Source organism: Pongo abelii, chromosome 14, assembly GCF_028885655.2.
Source record: "Pongo abelii isolate AG06213 chromosome 14, NHGRI_mPonAbe1-v2.0_pri, whole genome shotgun sequence".
NCBI classification, from domain to species: Eukaryota; Metazoa; Chordata; class Mammalia; order Primates; family Hominidae; genus Pongo; species Pongo abelii.
The window spans coordinates 60,339,203-60,353,264 of NC_071999.2; positions in this window are offsets into that span (position 1 = coordinate 60,339,203).

The window sequence follows — 14,062 nt, forward strand, 5'->3', positions numbered from 1 at the left end:
TCACAGAAATCCCAGTTGATCATGGTGAATAAAATATTTTTAATGTGTTGTTGAATTATGTGGTAGTTTTTGTTGAGGGTTTTTGTGTTTAGGTTCATCAAGATTATTGGCCCTTAATTTTCTTTTCTTTTTGTTTCATTGCATGGTTTAAAGCCAGATCTTAAAGATTAGGGTACTTCTGGCCTCATAAAATGAGTTTGGAGAGTTTGAGAAGGATTAGTTTTAGCTCTATTTTAAAAGTTTGGTAGAATAGCATCATGAAGCCATCTAGTCTTGGCCATTTCTTTGATGGTAGGTTTTTAAAAATTTATTAATTTAATATTCTTAGTCATTATTTGTTTCCTCAGATATTCTATTCCTTCTTCATTCAGGCATAACAGATTGTAGGTTTCTAGGAATTTATTCATTTTTCAAGGTTATTCAATTTGTTGGCATATAATTGTTCATAATATTATAAGTACTCTCATAATTCTTTGTATTTCTGTGGTATCAGTTGAAATATACCCTATTTTGTTTTTTATTTTACTGAGTCTTCTCTTTTTTTTTTTCCTCAGTGTGGCTAGAGATTTGTTTATTTTACCTTTTCAAAGAACCAACCCTTAATTTCATTGATCTTTTCTATTGTCATTTCAGTCTCTATTTCATTTATTTCTTTTCTCATCTTCATTACTTCCTTCATTTTACTGATTGGACTTAGTTTTGTTCTCCTTTTTCCAGTTCCTTGATGTGTAATGTTAAGTTTTTTACTTGAGATCTTTCTTCTTTTTTGATGTAGGCATTTACTGCCATAAACATCCCTGCATGCCGTAAATTACGGTATAGTGTATTTCCAATTTCTTCTGCCTTAGGTTTTCTCTTTAATTTCTATTTTAATTTATCCTGTGACCCATTCGTTGTTCAGAAACATATTGTTTAATTTCCAACTATCTGTCAGTTTTTCAAAATTCCTTACGTTATTGATTTCTAGCTTTATTTCATTTTTGTTAGAGACTATAGTTGATATGATTTTAATATTCTTAAACTTATTAAGACTTGTCTTGTGCTCTAACATATAATCTGTAACATAACCATCTACTTTAGAGAATGTTTAGTTGAGAAGTTGAGAAGAACATGCATTTTGCTGCTGTTGGATAGAATGCTCTATATATGTCTTTTAGGTACATTTAGTCTAACATACTGTTCAAACCCACTGTTTACCTGTTTATTTCCTGTCTGAATGATCTGTCCACTGTTAAAAGAGGAGTATTGAAATCCCCTACTATTATTGCATTGTAGTCTATCTTACCCTTTAGATCTATTAATATTTGCTGTATATATTTAGTTGCTTTGATGTTGGATGTGTATGTGCATATATATAATTTGTATGTGTGTATGTGTATTTGTATATATAAAATTGTTATATCTGCTTGATGAATTGACTGCTTTACAATAATATAGTGCTTCGTCTCCTTAGCTGTTTTTTTTTATTTAGAGTCTATTGTTTTTAATAACCCTGTTTCTCTGCTCTCTTTTGATAACCATTTTCCTATAATATCTTTTTTCATCCCTTTACTCTCAGTGTATGTGTGTCCTTAAGCTTAAAGCGAGTCTGTAGTAGGCAGCACCTTTTCACATCTTGTTTTATTTGATTTAAAATTAATTCAGTGACTCTGGGTATTTTGATTGAAAAATTTAATTCACTTACATTTAAAGTAATTACTCACAGGTAAGGATTTACTATGGAATTTTGTTTATTTTTTCCTGACTGTTGTATAGTTTATTTTTTTGTTCTTCTCTTTTAAGCTTACTGTCTTTCTTTATAATTTGTTTTCTTTGTATGTGGTATGCTTTGATTCCTTCCACTTTATCTTTTGTGTTTCTACTAGAAAGTTTTTTCTTGTGGTTAGCATGAAGCTTACATAAAACATATTTTGGTTGTAATATTCTAATTTAAGCTAATAGCACCTTAAGTGAATCACATATAAAGGCTCTACACTTTTATTTGTCCCCTTCCCCGCATTTTATGCTAATTGCCATACTTTATATCTATATATGTGTTGTAAGTGTGTGTGTGTGTTGTGTTGCTCTTCACTAATTATTTATAGCTACAGTTATTTTTAATACCTATTTCTTTTAGCCCTCATACTAGAGTTAAGATTTACACACCACATTTTCAGTATTGGTGTCTTCTGAATTTGATTAAGTATTTACATGTACCACTGGGGTTTTACTTTCATATGTTTTTATATTGAAACTTATTACATTTTTATTGAAATAAAATAAATCCTTTATTTATTTTAAGGTCAGTCTTATGGTGATGAATTTTCTCAGCTTATGTTGGTCTTCGACTATATCTGTCTTTCATTTCTGAAGTACAACCTTGCTAGGTGCCGCATTCTTGATTGAGAGAGTATTTCTTTAAATTAGCTCAACCTGTTTTTTTCTCTCAGCACTTTAAATATGCTATCCCACTCCTTGCTGGCATGCAAGGTTTCTGTTAAGAAGTCTGCTCATAGCCTTATGGGAGGTTTTTTTTTTTTTTTTTTTTTTTTTTTTAATAAATGATGAGTTTCTTTTCTCTTGCTCCTTTCAAGATTTTCTCTTTGTCTTTGAATTTTGACAATTTGATTATAATGTGTCTCAAAGTATTAATTTTTGAATTTATCTGCTTGAAGTCCTTTGAGCTTTCTGAACTTTTATGTTCATATACCTCCCAAGATTTGGAAAGTGTTCAGGCAGTATTTCTTTAAATTAGTTTTCTGCTTTTTTGTATCTCTCTTCTTTTTCTGGTATTCCCATGATTTGTATATGTATATGTTTCATAGTATCTCATGAATCCCTTATGCTTTCTTCACTCATTTTTAATCTTTCTTCTTTTTGTTCTGCTAATCAGCTAATTGCAAATGATCTGCCTTTGAGTTAACAAATCACTTCTTCTGCATGAGCAAGTCGGCTGTTGAAACTCTCTACTGAAATGTTCAGTTCTGTCATTTTATTATTCAGCCCAGTGATTTCTGTTTGGTTCATTTTATGATTTCTATGTCTTTATTAAACTTTTAATTTTTCCATACATCCTTTTACTAATTTTGGTTAGTTGCCTATCCATATTTTCCTGCACCTTGTTGAAGTTCCTTAAGATGATTATTTTAAAATCTTTTTTTTAGGTAACCTGTGTATCTTCATTTCTGGGGGTCAATTATTGGAACTTTATAAAATTCCCTTGACAATGTCATGTTTGTCTGATTCTTTATTATCTGTGTAGTCTTGCATTTGAAAAAATTCTTTTTCAGTCTTTTTTTTAAATTAATTAATTTATTTATTATTATTATACTTTTGGTTTTAGGGTACATGTGCGCAATGTGCAGGTTAGTTACATATGTATACATGTGCCATGCTGGTGCGCTGCACCCACTAACTCGTCATGTAGCATTAGGTATATCTCCCAATGCTATCCCTCCCTCCTCCCTCCCACCCCCCAGCAGTCCCCAGAGTGTGATGTTCCCCTTCCTGTGTCCATGTGTTCTCATTGTTCAATTCCCACCTACGAGTGAGAATATGCAGTGTTTGGTTTTTTGTTCTTGTGATAGTTTACTGAGAATGATGATTTCCAATTTCATCCACGTCCCTACAAAGGACATGAACTCATCATTTTTTATGGCTGCATAGTATTCCATGGTGTATATGTGCCACATTTTCTTAATCCAGTCTATCATTGTTGGACATTTGGGTTGGTTCCAAATCTTTGCTATTGTGAATAATGCTGCAATAAACATACGTGTGCATGTGTCTTTATAGCAGCATGATTTATAGTCCTTTGGGTATATACCCAGTAATGGGATGGCTGGGTCAAATGGTATTTCTAGTTCTAGATCCCTGAGGAATCGCCACACTGACTTCCACAATGGTTGAACTAGTTTACAGTCCCACCAACAGTGTAAAAGTGTTCCTATTTCTCCACATCCTCTCCAGCACCTGTTGTTACCTGACTTTTTAATGATTGCCATTCTAACTGGTGTGAGATGGTATCTCATTGTGGTTTTGATTTGCATTTCTCTGATGGCCAGTGATGATGAGCATTTTTTCATGTGTTTTTTGGCTGCATAAATGTCTTCTTTTGAGAAGAGTCTGTTCATGTCCTTTGCCCACTTTTTGATGGGGTTGTTTGTTTTTTTCTTGTAAATTTGTTGGAGTTCATTGTAGATTCTGGATATTAGCCCTTTGTCAGATGAGTAGGTTGCGAAAATTTTCTCCCATTTTGTAGGTTGCCTGTTCACTCTGATGGTAGTTTCTTTTGCTGTGCAGAAGCTCTAGTTTAATGAGATACCATTTGTCAATTTTGGCTTTTGTTGCCATTGCTTTTGGTGTTTTAGTTGTGAAGTCCTTGCCCATGCCTATGTCCTGAATGGTAATGCCTAGGTTTTCTTCTAGGGTTTTTATGGTTTTAGGTCTAACGTTTAAGTCTTTAATCCATCTTGAATTGATTTTTGTATAAGGTGTAAGGAAGGGATCCAGTTTCAGCTTTCTACATATGGCTAGCCAGTTTTCCCAGCACCATTTATTAAATAGGGAATCCTTTCCCCATTGCTTGTTTTTCTCAGGTTTGTCAAAGATCAGATAGTTGTAGATATGCAGCGTTATTTCTGAGGGCTCTGTTCTGTTCCATTGATCTATATCTCTGTTTTAGTACCAGTACCATGCTGTTTTGGTTACTGTAGGCTTGTAGTATAGTTTGAAGTCAGGTAGTGGGAGCTTTGTTCTTTTGGCTTAGGATTGACTTGGCGATGCGGGCTCTTTTTTGGTTCCATATGAACTTTAAAGTAGTTTTTTCCAATTCTGTGAAGAAAGTCATTTGTAGCTTGATGGGGATGGCATTGAATCTGTAAATTACCTTGGGCAGTATGGCCATTTTCACGATATTGATTCTTCCTACCCGTGAGCATGGAATGTTCTTTGTTTTGTCAAGTAAGTCTTTTCCTGTAGGTATTCAGGCTGATGTGATTGCCTCTGGTATCACAGTTAACTGGAGTTGGATCTAGTTCACATGCTGGTCACATAGTCACATGGTCATGGTCACATGCTGATGCTGGGTCTGGAATTGATACTACATTTGGTGATCCTATTCCCAGGAGCTCTAGTGGGTGTGTGTTCTATTTCGTCCTTGGGTGGACTGAACTGTCTCCAAAACATTGGTCTGTGGGGCTCATTCTGATACAAGGGTCCACTTCAGTGTTTGCAGACAGTGGACCTGTTATTAGGTCACCGGGAGGGTACCCTTTGGGTTGCTGAAAGAGTTGTAAACTGTCCATGCTCTTCTGAAACATGGCTGAGATGGTCTGGAATGGAATCCCAAGGCTCCTAAAACAAGATTTTGCCTATAGATGGGTGCAGAAGAATTCCTGCTGTTATGGAAGGATGTGAGTGAGTGACCTATTATTCCACTATCTTTGGAAAGTTCCAAAGCATTTCAAAGCATGTGCTCCATGAAAGTTAGCTCTTATTATTGCTTCTAGTATTACTGTAAACTTACCAAAGGGGAAAAATCTATTTGTTATATAATACCACTTAAAGAACAAGCATAGAAAGAGACACCCGCAAAGGAAATAGAGTACGAATAAGAGAAAATTCCAGAAAGGGGACAGAAAATATAAATTAGAAATCAGAAAATAATCTAAAATCTATCATATCAGAAATAAAATACAGATTGTTCAAGACTGAGATAATAACATAAGAAAAACCTGAAGTCACAAATGGGCTTTAAAAATAAAATTGTTATTACTTATTATTCATTCACTAAAGGGATACACATGTTACCTTTTGAATATTTGAAAATAAGGAAATGAGAGAAAGAAATAAATATATATACAAAGGTTAGCGTCAAGCGAGTATACCAGCAAGCATAAACTTTTCTCTCCGTTGAACTTTTCTCTAAGCTAATTTGGAATGGCTTTTGAGTGACTAGATTCTTCCTACATGAGGTATAGTATTTTGCAATTTCTGGCAGTGGAGATGACTTCTTTCAAATGAGGAATTTGTTATATATTTCATCTTCGAGTCAACATATCGCTTTATGAATGGGAATTGAATCCACCTAACCATATCAGCATGAACATAGGTTTCTTACTTTAGGGGTATAAAGAGTCTCTTGTTATTCTTTTGAGAAACATCGTGCTGTGCACTTTTTCTGTATATGTTTTAAAAGCATATGGGGCATGCTGTCAGCACTGTTCTGTTTCAAAGCTGGATTCACTTTGTAAATGTTATAACTGGCCATACTAATGGTTTTGTGTTCCATGTGGATGTTGGAGGTGTTGCAGAGATAATAAGGGGGCTCTGATGAATTAAGCATATGTGCTCCTGTGGGGCGATGGAAATAGAATAGAATCATAATGAAATTTCAACCCTGCAGCTGTATTTCACCTATAACATTCTGTTCATAGGATTTTTCTCTTCCTTAGGCTTCTAACTAGCTGAAAGGAATATAGACGATAAGCTTTCTAAGACAGAGACTTTAATTTTCACTGAATAAAATCACTCATATTTAGAAGTATATATAAATATTAAAAATTTTGCTTTTTAAGGAGTTAGGCATCTTACCTAGCATTATTTTATATAATAACATGCTACAAATATGTTAGCATACGTAATGATCCTTTTAATATAGACAGAATTTTGTGTAGTAGTATAGGGCTTGTTTTCTAGGCAAAATATGAAAAATTATTCTGTGCTAATTTTAATCTCTTTTTCATAATACAGACTATTATCTAGTAGTATAACTTTCTGTTATTTGGAAGTTAATGCTACAAATAATGAGAATGTGGTTTTAGGGATTTGGTTAAAAGGTACCCAAAGAATAAAATGTAGTAGATTAAAATACTTAAAATAATTCATGATCCTTGCCTAATTAGAAATATTATTGTAAATATCAAAATTACACCCCAATAAATCACTTGTCTACAAGATCAAGATCATATGATTACTACCTGTCCTTAACTCCCTTTGCTGGAGAGATTTGTCCATATCTACCTACGGCTTATTCTCACATAACTCAGAGAGTTTATCCTGACCCTATTGTCAGACTTTGTAAGGTGATTTTCTCTGGCCAGTAAGACAGGAAAGGAGGTAACTTATGCCAGTTCTCTTAGAATTTACCATCCACCACATGAATGTCATGTTTCAAATAGGGGCTTCTCCTTCAGTCTGCAACTTGTATGAGAAAATTTTTTAAAAAATCAAAACACCATACAGAAGGAGCAAATTAAAAAAAAAAATGGCAACATGGGAAAATTAAAAAAAAAAAACCCACCATACTAGCTTTAATATGAAGAAGGAATAAACTTTGATTGTCAGTAAGATTTCTTACTACAGCAAAGCTAATACAGTAAGTCTTGTTAAAACCTTTATTGTCTGTTCCAAAAGTAAATCAATAAGAACTTTGATTAGTAGAAATTATTTCACAATGAGCTCTTCTAGCGTTGTTGCAGAATTTAATCTATATTTACATTCTCAAAATCTAATAAGCAGCATAACACATAACAAATAATAAATCATTAACCATTGACTGAGGGATAGATGAATGAGTGAATGTATATAAATGAATGAATAAATGGCACATCCAGAAGTAACTACATTATAGTAGGACCTGAAGATTCAATAAGAGATGAATACCCTCAAGGGATCATAAAAGTCTCAAGGAAAATTTTGTAAACTGGTAACACTACATACTGAAAAAAAAACACAAGCATGAAATTGAAAAAGATAGAAAAAAGAAATTCCAAGTGAAGTATCTTCTTGCAATTTCTCTCCACTACAGAAATTTTCTTTTCCTAACAGAGGCTGCTTTCAGGTTTCTTAGCACTTTCATCTTTAAACGTGAAAATTTACAACACCCAATCACACTTGTAAGCTTTTAAAAATGTGTTTTTATAATCAGATAAATGCCATCCTGATTTTCTTTTTTCACTTTCCTAAACTGTCTGCAGTATTATCTGTGAAAGATAATTATAAAAGTAATAGAAATACAGGAAAACAGTCAGTAAATGATATGTAATATACAAACTAGATATTTGCTCCTAGAATGTATGATTTCTGGATATTGCATTCAAAATACATTGATTTTTTTGTATATACTGTAAATTCAGTATAAATAATACATGCTTAACTTATATTGCATATTTTATGTCAAGATATTTTAGATCTTTTCTATTTCAATCACATGTGTGGAAAATTATATCATTGCTGATGTTCTCTGCATTAGAGGAATATTAGCGTTTTCACCCCGTCGTGTGGATAAAGAGATGCAAAACCTTGTCTAGCATTCCAGAAAATAGTTCCTGCATTTTTGAGCTACATTATCTGCTTCAGTAAATGCTGTCATTCTGCTTGGTTTTTCACTCCAAGTTGTCAGCTGCAGGGAAACCTGGATTAAACTATCCAAACTACAAAGCATGAAAAAATAATTGAAGCTTTCTGACTCTAAAGTTACCATGTAGTCTTTAATTTGTGAAATGGTAAATATTACCCTCTCCCTTGATCTCTACTGTTTAGAACTCCCAGTGGAGAAAGCAATTGGCTTCATTTGTAAAGCTTCTCTCAAGACAGGCAAGCTGCAAAATGTACTGCTTTATCAGAATTCTTTAGAGATTTTTATGTGAACACACTTCATTGATTATTAGTTTTCTGATGAGACTTGCTGGAGTGAAGAAGCCTCCCTAGAAAAAGATTCTTGTTCTTTGGAAAATAAAGTTATGGTCTGTTAGCATGGAAACAACAATATAGTGAAGGATAAGTAATGGGAGAAATGGATTTTGCATGTAGAGTTTAGTAACCAGTCTTAGCATCAACTGATGGGATGGTGAGGATTTGCTGAGAAATAATTTAGTAATATATTTGAGTGTAAAAATTTGCATTATATGTTCTTCACCTTCATTTACACTTTACTCAAGGAAAATTAGTTTCACAAATTTTCACAAAAGCATTTATACTAAGTAGCTACAATATTTTTAGCATTTGCAGATGAATAATTACAGGACATATGTGGATATAAGATTTTTTAAAAATGTTGATAACACAGAGCTAAAATTCAGATCTAAAATGGTACATAATAGAAATCACATATTTTGTTGGTACAGAAAAAATTATCAGTCATACAGGAATTTATGGAGTACAGTGTAACTCAACTATCTGTAAATCATAATGCAAACTTTAATGAACTTTTATTGAGCCACAGTTACTTGAAGTTCCTCAGTGTGAATATTTTACACAGAACACACAATAGGAAAGTTAAAGTAGTAGGAAATGCATGTTCTTTTATCTGAGACTTATCTCCTGTTCTGTCACCACTTAAAGATTGTCCTATGCTTCTCGCCTTCTTCCTTTAAAGTTGTAATCTATTGAATTACAATGCTGTAATCAATTTAGAACCTCTGGCTGCTGAAACAAAATACTATGCTGATTACTTAGTTGAACCAAGAAAAATTGAATAATATGAATGCAAATATTACCATTTGTAGAAATGAATCATTAACATTCTCTTCTCCTAAATCAGAAATGCACTAAAATAACCCAAGTCTCTTGACAATGTAACTAATTTCTATAGAGGATATACAGTGATGAACAACAGACTTGTGAAAATATAGAATGAAAAGAAGATTGTTAACAAAGCAATAAAATGAGCTACATATCTTTGGTAAAGCAATAAAATGAACTACGTATCATTGGTATTTTTATCTCCCTTACTTTTAGGATAGGAGTGGCAAATCTTAGTTTTAAAACATAAATAACCACCAGAAAAAATTGAAAATAATATCACAGTTTTATTTTATATTATGGAAAAATTTACCAAGCTACATGTATCTTATAAATTTTAGATCCCAGATATGGTTTAATTTTTTAATTATAATCTTATGGATTCATTGCATTTGCTACACCACTTTAGCAAGCATCTTTGATGATATGCCTGAGTCTTTACTTCCTCTTTATGTAACTACATTCCCAGTTTACTTTTGCAGATTGAGTAACCTACGTAAAATATTTAGTATAAAAAATATTCTATACTCTAATATTCCCTGAGTTCTTATGGAATTGAAATGTACACATAGGATCAGACATGTGCAAGGATTACATGCATGTGCCTCTCATGAAGTAATAATGTCAGTATTTTAATGTAAAGAAAAGAGTTTATGCTTTTACTTTGAAGTACTTTATTCTAATAAACTACTTTCTGTATTATTTTATTTCTAAGATACATTTTTACTTGTTTCACATATTTATCTTGTAAATATCTTCTCTGTGTAAGCTCTTCAAATAAAATTAAACACAAAATACAAAAATGTTACATAAAATATTGATGGATCTCTTTATATGAATATTTTGCTAGTCCAGACTATTGATCTCAACTGGGTGTCAAATAAAACACAGCTCCAGACTTAGTAAGGAGAGACTCTGTTCAAAAGGATTATTACAAACTGAAGAAAGAAACTATTAAATTCGGGAGAAGGCTCTGACCATAAGATCTGTGTCTTAATTGTTTTGTAAAAAGTGTTTTCTGTTGTTTTAAGTATAAAGAGGGGTAATTAAGGCTAGAAACAATCAAGTGTGAGAAAGTAAAATGGATTTAAAAAGTGAAATAATTTGATAGTGTATTAGAAAGAGTTTTACCTGAGGCCAGCCTATCCACAGAAGGGACTATATGCTGACTCAGGCTAAGGGGAACTTCAGTTCAGTGGCCTGGAGGAAAGAGAGAAGCTTAACCAAAGTTTGATTAACAAGCATTTTGTACCCATTGACCAGTAGAGACAAGTGGTTCCTCTAATCATTTATAAGGTCAAAAAAGAGAATTTTAAAGGTCCCCATTTAGACTTGTCATAGGTAAACCACGGAGGCATCAAAGAATCTTATTTAAGTAATATGGAGAAGGGTGGTTCTCTGCAGTAAGCTATTCTTTGGAAAACAAAGGGTGGGAAAATTTCTTAACTTGCACTGCTGTTCAAAATGATAGGGCAAAAAAGAAATTCAACACTGTCAGCAGTCACCATTTTAAAAACTTGTCCTTTATTGCAGCTTTATAATCTCTTTACCATCAATTTGTCACAATGCAGGAAATAATGTTTTAAAATGCATGGAATTTGTGGATTTATTTCTGAGCTTCTATTTCATTGTTCTATATCATCATTTTTGTGCCAGTACCATGCTGTTTTGATTACTATGGGTTTGTGGTATATTTTGAAGTCAGGTAGTGCGATGCCTCCAGTTTGTTTGTTTTGTTTTGTTTATCTTGTTCAAGGTTGGTTTGGCTATTTGGGGTCTTTCATGGTTACACACAAATTTTAGGATTGTTTTTTCTATTTCTATGGAAAAATCATTGAAATTTTATTACAGATTGCATTGAATCTGTAAATCACTTTGGATATACAGACAATTGAACAATATTAATTTTTCCAACCCATAAACGCTGGATGGCTTTCCATTTATTTGTGTCTTTTTCAATTTATTTAATCAATGTTTTATATTTTTCTGTTTGTGTGTGTCCTTCATCACTTTAGTTAAATTTATTTCTGAATATTTTATATTTTTGGTAGGGTTATTTTCTTGATTTTTGTGTAGTTCATTGTTAATGTATGGAAATGTTACTCTATGATCCCAGAATCCCACTAGTAGATAAATAATGAAAAGAAATGAAGTCAGTTTGTCAAAAATATATCTGGACTCCCATGTTCATTACAACATTATTCACAATAGCTAAGGTATGGAATCAACCTAAAAGTTCTGATATATAAATGGATAAAGAAAATGTGGTATATACACAGAATAGAATATTATTAAGCCTTAAAAATGGAGGAGTCCTGTCATTTGCAATAACATGAATGAACCTGAAGAACATTATGTTACACAAAATAAGTCATGCATGAAAGGAGAAATGCTGCATGATGTCACTTACATGTGGAATCTAAAAAAGTTGAACTCGTAAGTAGAGAGTAAATGGTGCTTACCAAAAGCTGGGAGTGGGACTGGTTGGAAAAAATGATGGTCAAAGGATATAAAATGTCAGTTTCATAGAATAAATAACTTCAAAAAATCTAGAGTACAAAATGGTAACTATAATTAATAATAATATATTATATTTTAAAATTTTTCTAACAAAATAGATTTTAAGTGTTCTCATTATAAAAAATGATAAATGTGAAATAATACACAAGTTAATAAGCAATTGCACCATGTATATATACTTCAAACTAACATGTACATGATAAATATATACAAATTTTATTTGTCGATTAAAAATGTAAATAAAATATTTTTTAGAATAAGATCATTCATATTTAATGTGGAAATATTTCCAAGATGTATTATTACACAAATAATATACATTTCAAAACAGTATGAAAAATACAATTTTAAAAAATGCATGAAAATCCAAATTATACATTTTATAGATGTACATACAATGTTTAAAAAAACAGCTTTGAATTATTTTGTCCTAATTGCATATATTAAGAATGAGTGCTAATTGTTTAAAATATAAAAACACTGTCAACAACTTTATACTCACCACTAGAGGAGTGAATAAATTCAACATACTATTTATATATAAGAACTAAAATCATGTGGAAGAAATGTGTTTTAAATATATACGTACATAACTTTAAAGTTATCAAATTATAGTATTTATGTAGAAGTATAAAAATCATGTGAAAAAATGTATCTTTAAAATACATTGAAAACCTTAAAAACAAATTTATCAAATGATAACTAGGTTCCCGTTTTTATAAAGCAGAGAATTACACCAAACTATTAAATATTGTTATGAGATTTTTATGTTGTGATTTTTTTCACTATAGAACTTTAGATAATTTTAAAAATGTAAACTTATCTGCATATCATAGTGAATCCACAATAATCATGGCTTTCGTGTGTCATAAAAAATATATTAACTGAAATGAGATTTTTCATGTAGCTGAAAACGTAAGGATGAAACCAATATTTGCCTTAAGTTTAGAGTTGGAATTGGTCTATAAGAGTGTTTAAAAAACTGGTTTAAAAATGTTTGAAATATTTTCTATAGAGAATAAAAATAACACCTATTTAGAATCTTTCAGGTTTATAAGTAAAATGACAACTAAATAATGTTTATTCCTCTTGTACTCCACATGCAATTTCTCTCTTCTCTCAACCCTTATGGCACCTTTTTGCTCTCCACTTAAGAAATGTTTCATATTCATTCTTGTATTTTGCATATTTACATACTACTATTTTCTTTCTTATTAGACTGCAACTTCTTGAGAATGGTGTAATGGAGAGAAAATTGGCTTTAAATTCCAGATATGAATCTTACTAACTGAATTTACCTCATTAATACCGTTTCTTGCCTATAATTATATCATGTGGACTGGAAATAAGTGATGATAGTAACACAGATAGAAAATGTATAAATACTTGAAATATAAAGTAACTTGGATCATCATTTGTACATTTTCCTTGTTTTGCTCTACATTTTTTTATTCACACAAAAATAATTTTCACTGACTTTCTAAAGGTCAAAAATATGACAATGTCACCAGGAGTGAAATCACAGATAGACATAAATTACCATGGCTCATTACAAAATCAGTCTATTTATGATTTTCAAAATTAATCATGTTTGATAAGCTTTAACAAGCAATACTCATCTAATAAAAGTAAATAACAATTATCTGTATTGCAATGCAAAAGAAGAAGTTGAAATTGTTGCATGATATAAAGAAGTACAATCTACATTAGACAACTGTCCCAATAAAGATTTAATCTCTAATTTTTGAGCCTGATAATTAGCACATATGATGCATTCATAAAATCAATCTTTATTTTATTATTTTACTTATTAAATCTGTTACAAAAATAATCACTGAAAATTTTTGTTTGATTATTCATATATGTACATATGTAGATAGATATATGTGCATGTATATGTGTGCTTGGTGTAGACATTTATATCTTCTTTAAAATTCATATTGTTGAAACTTAATTGCCAATGTAGCAGTATTAAGAGATGAGGCCTTGAAAAGGTAATTAAACTATGAGGGTGGAGCTCTCATAAATGGGATTGGAT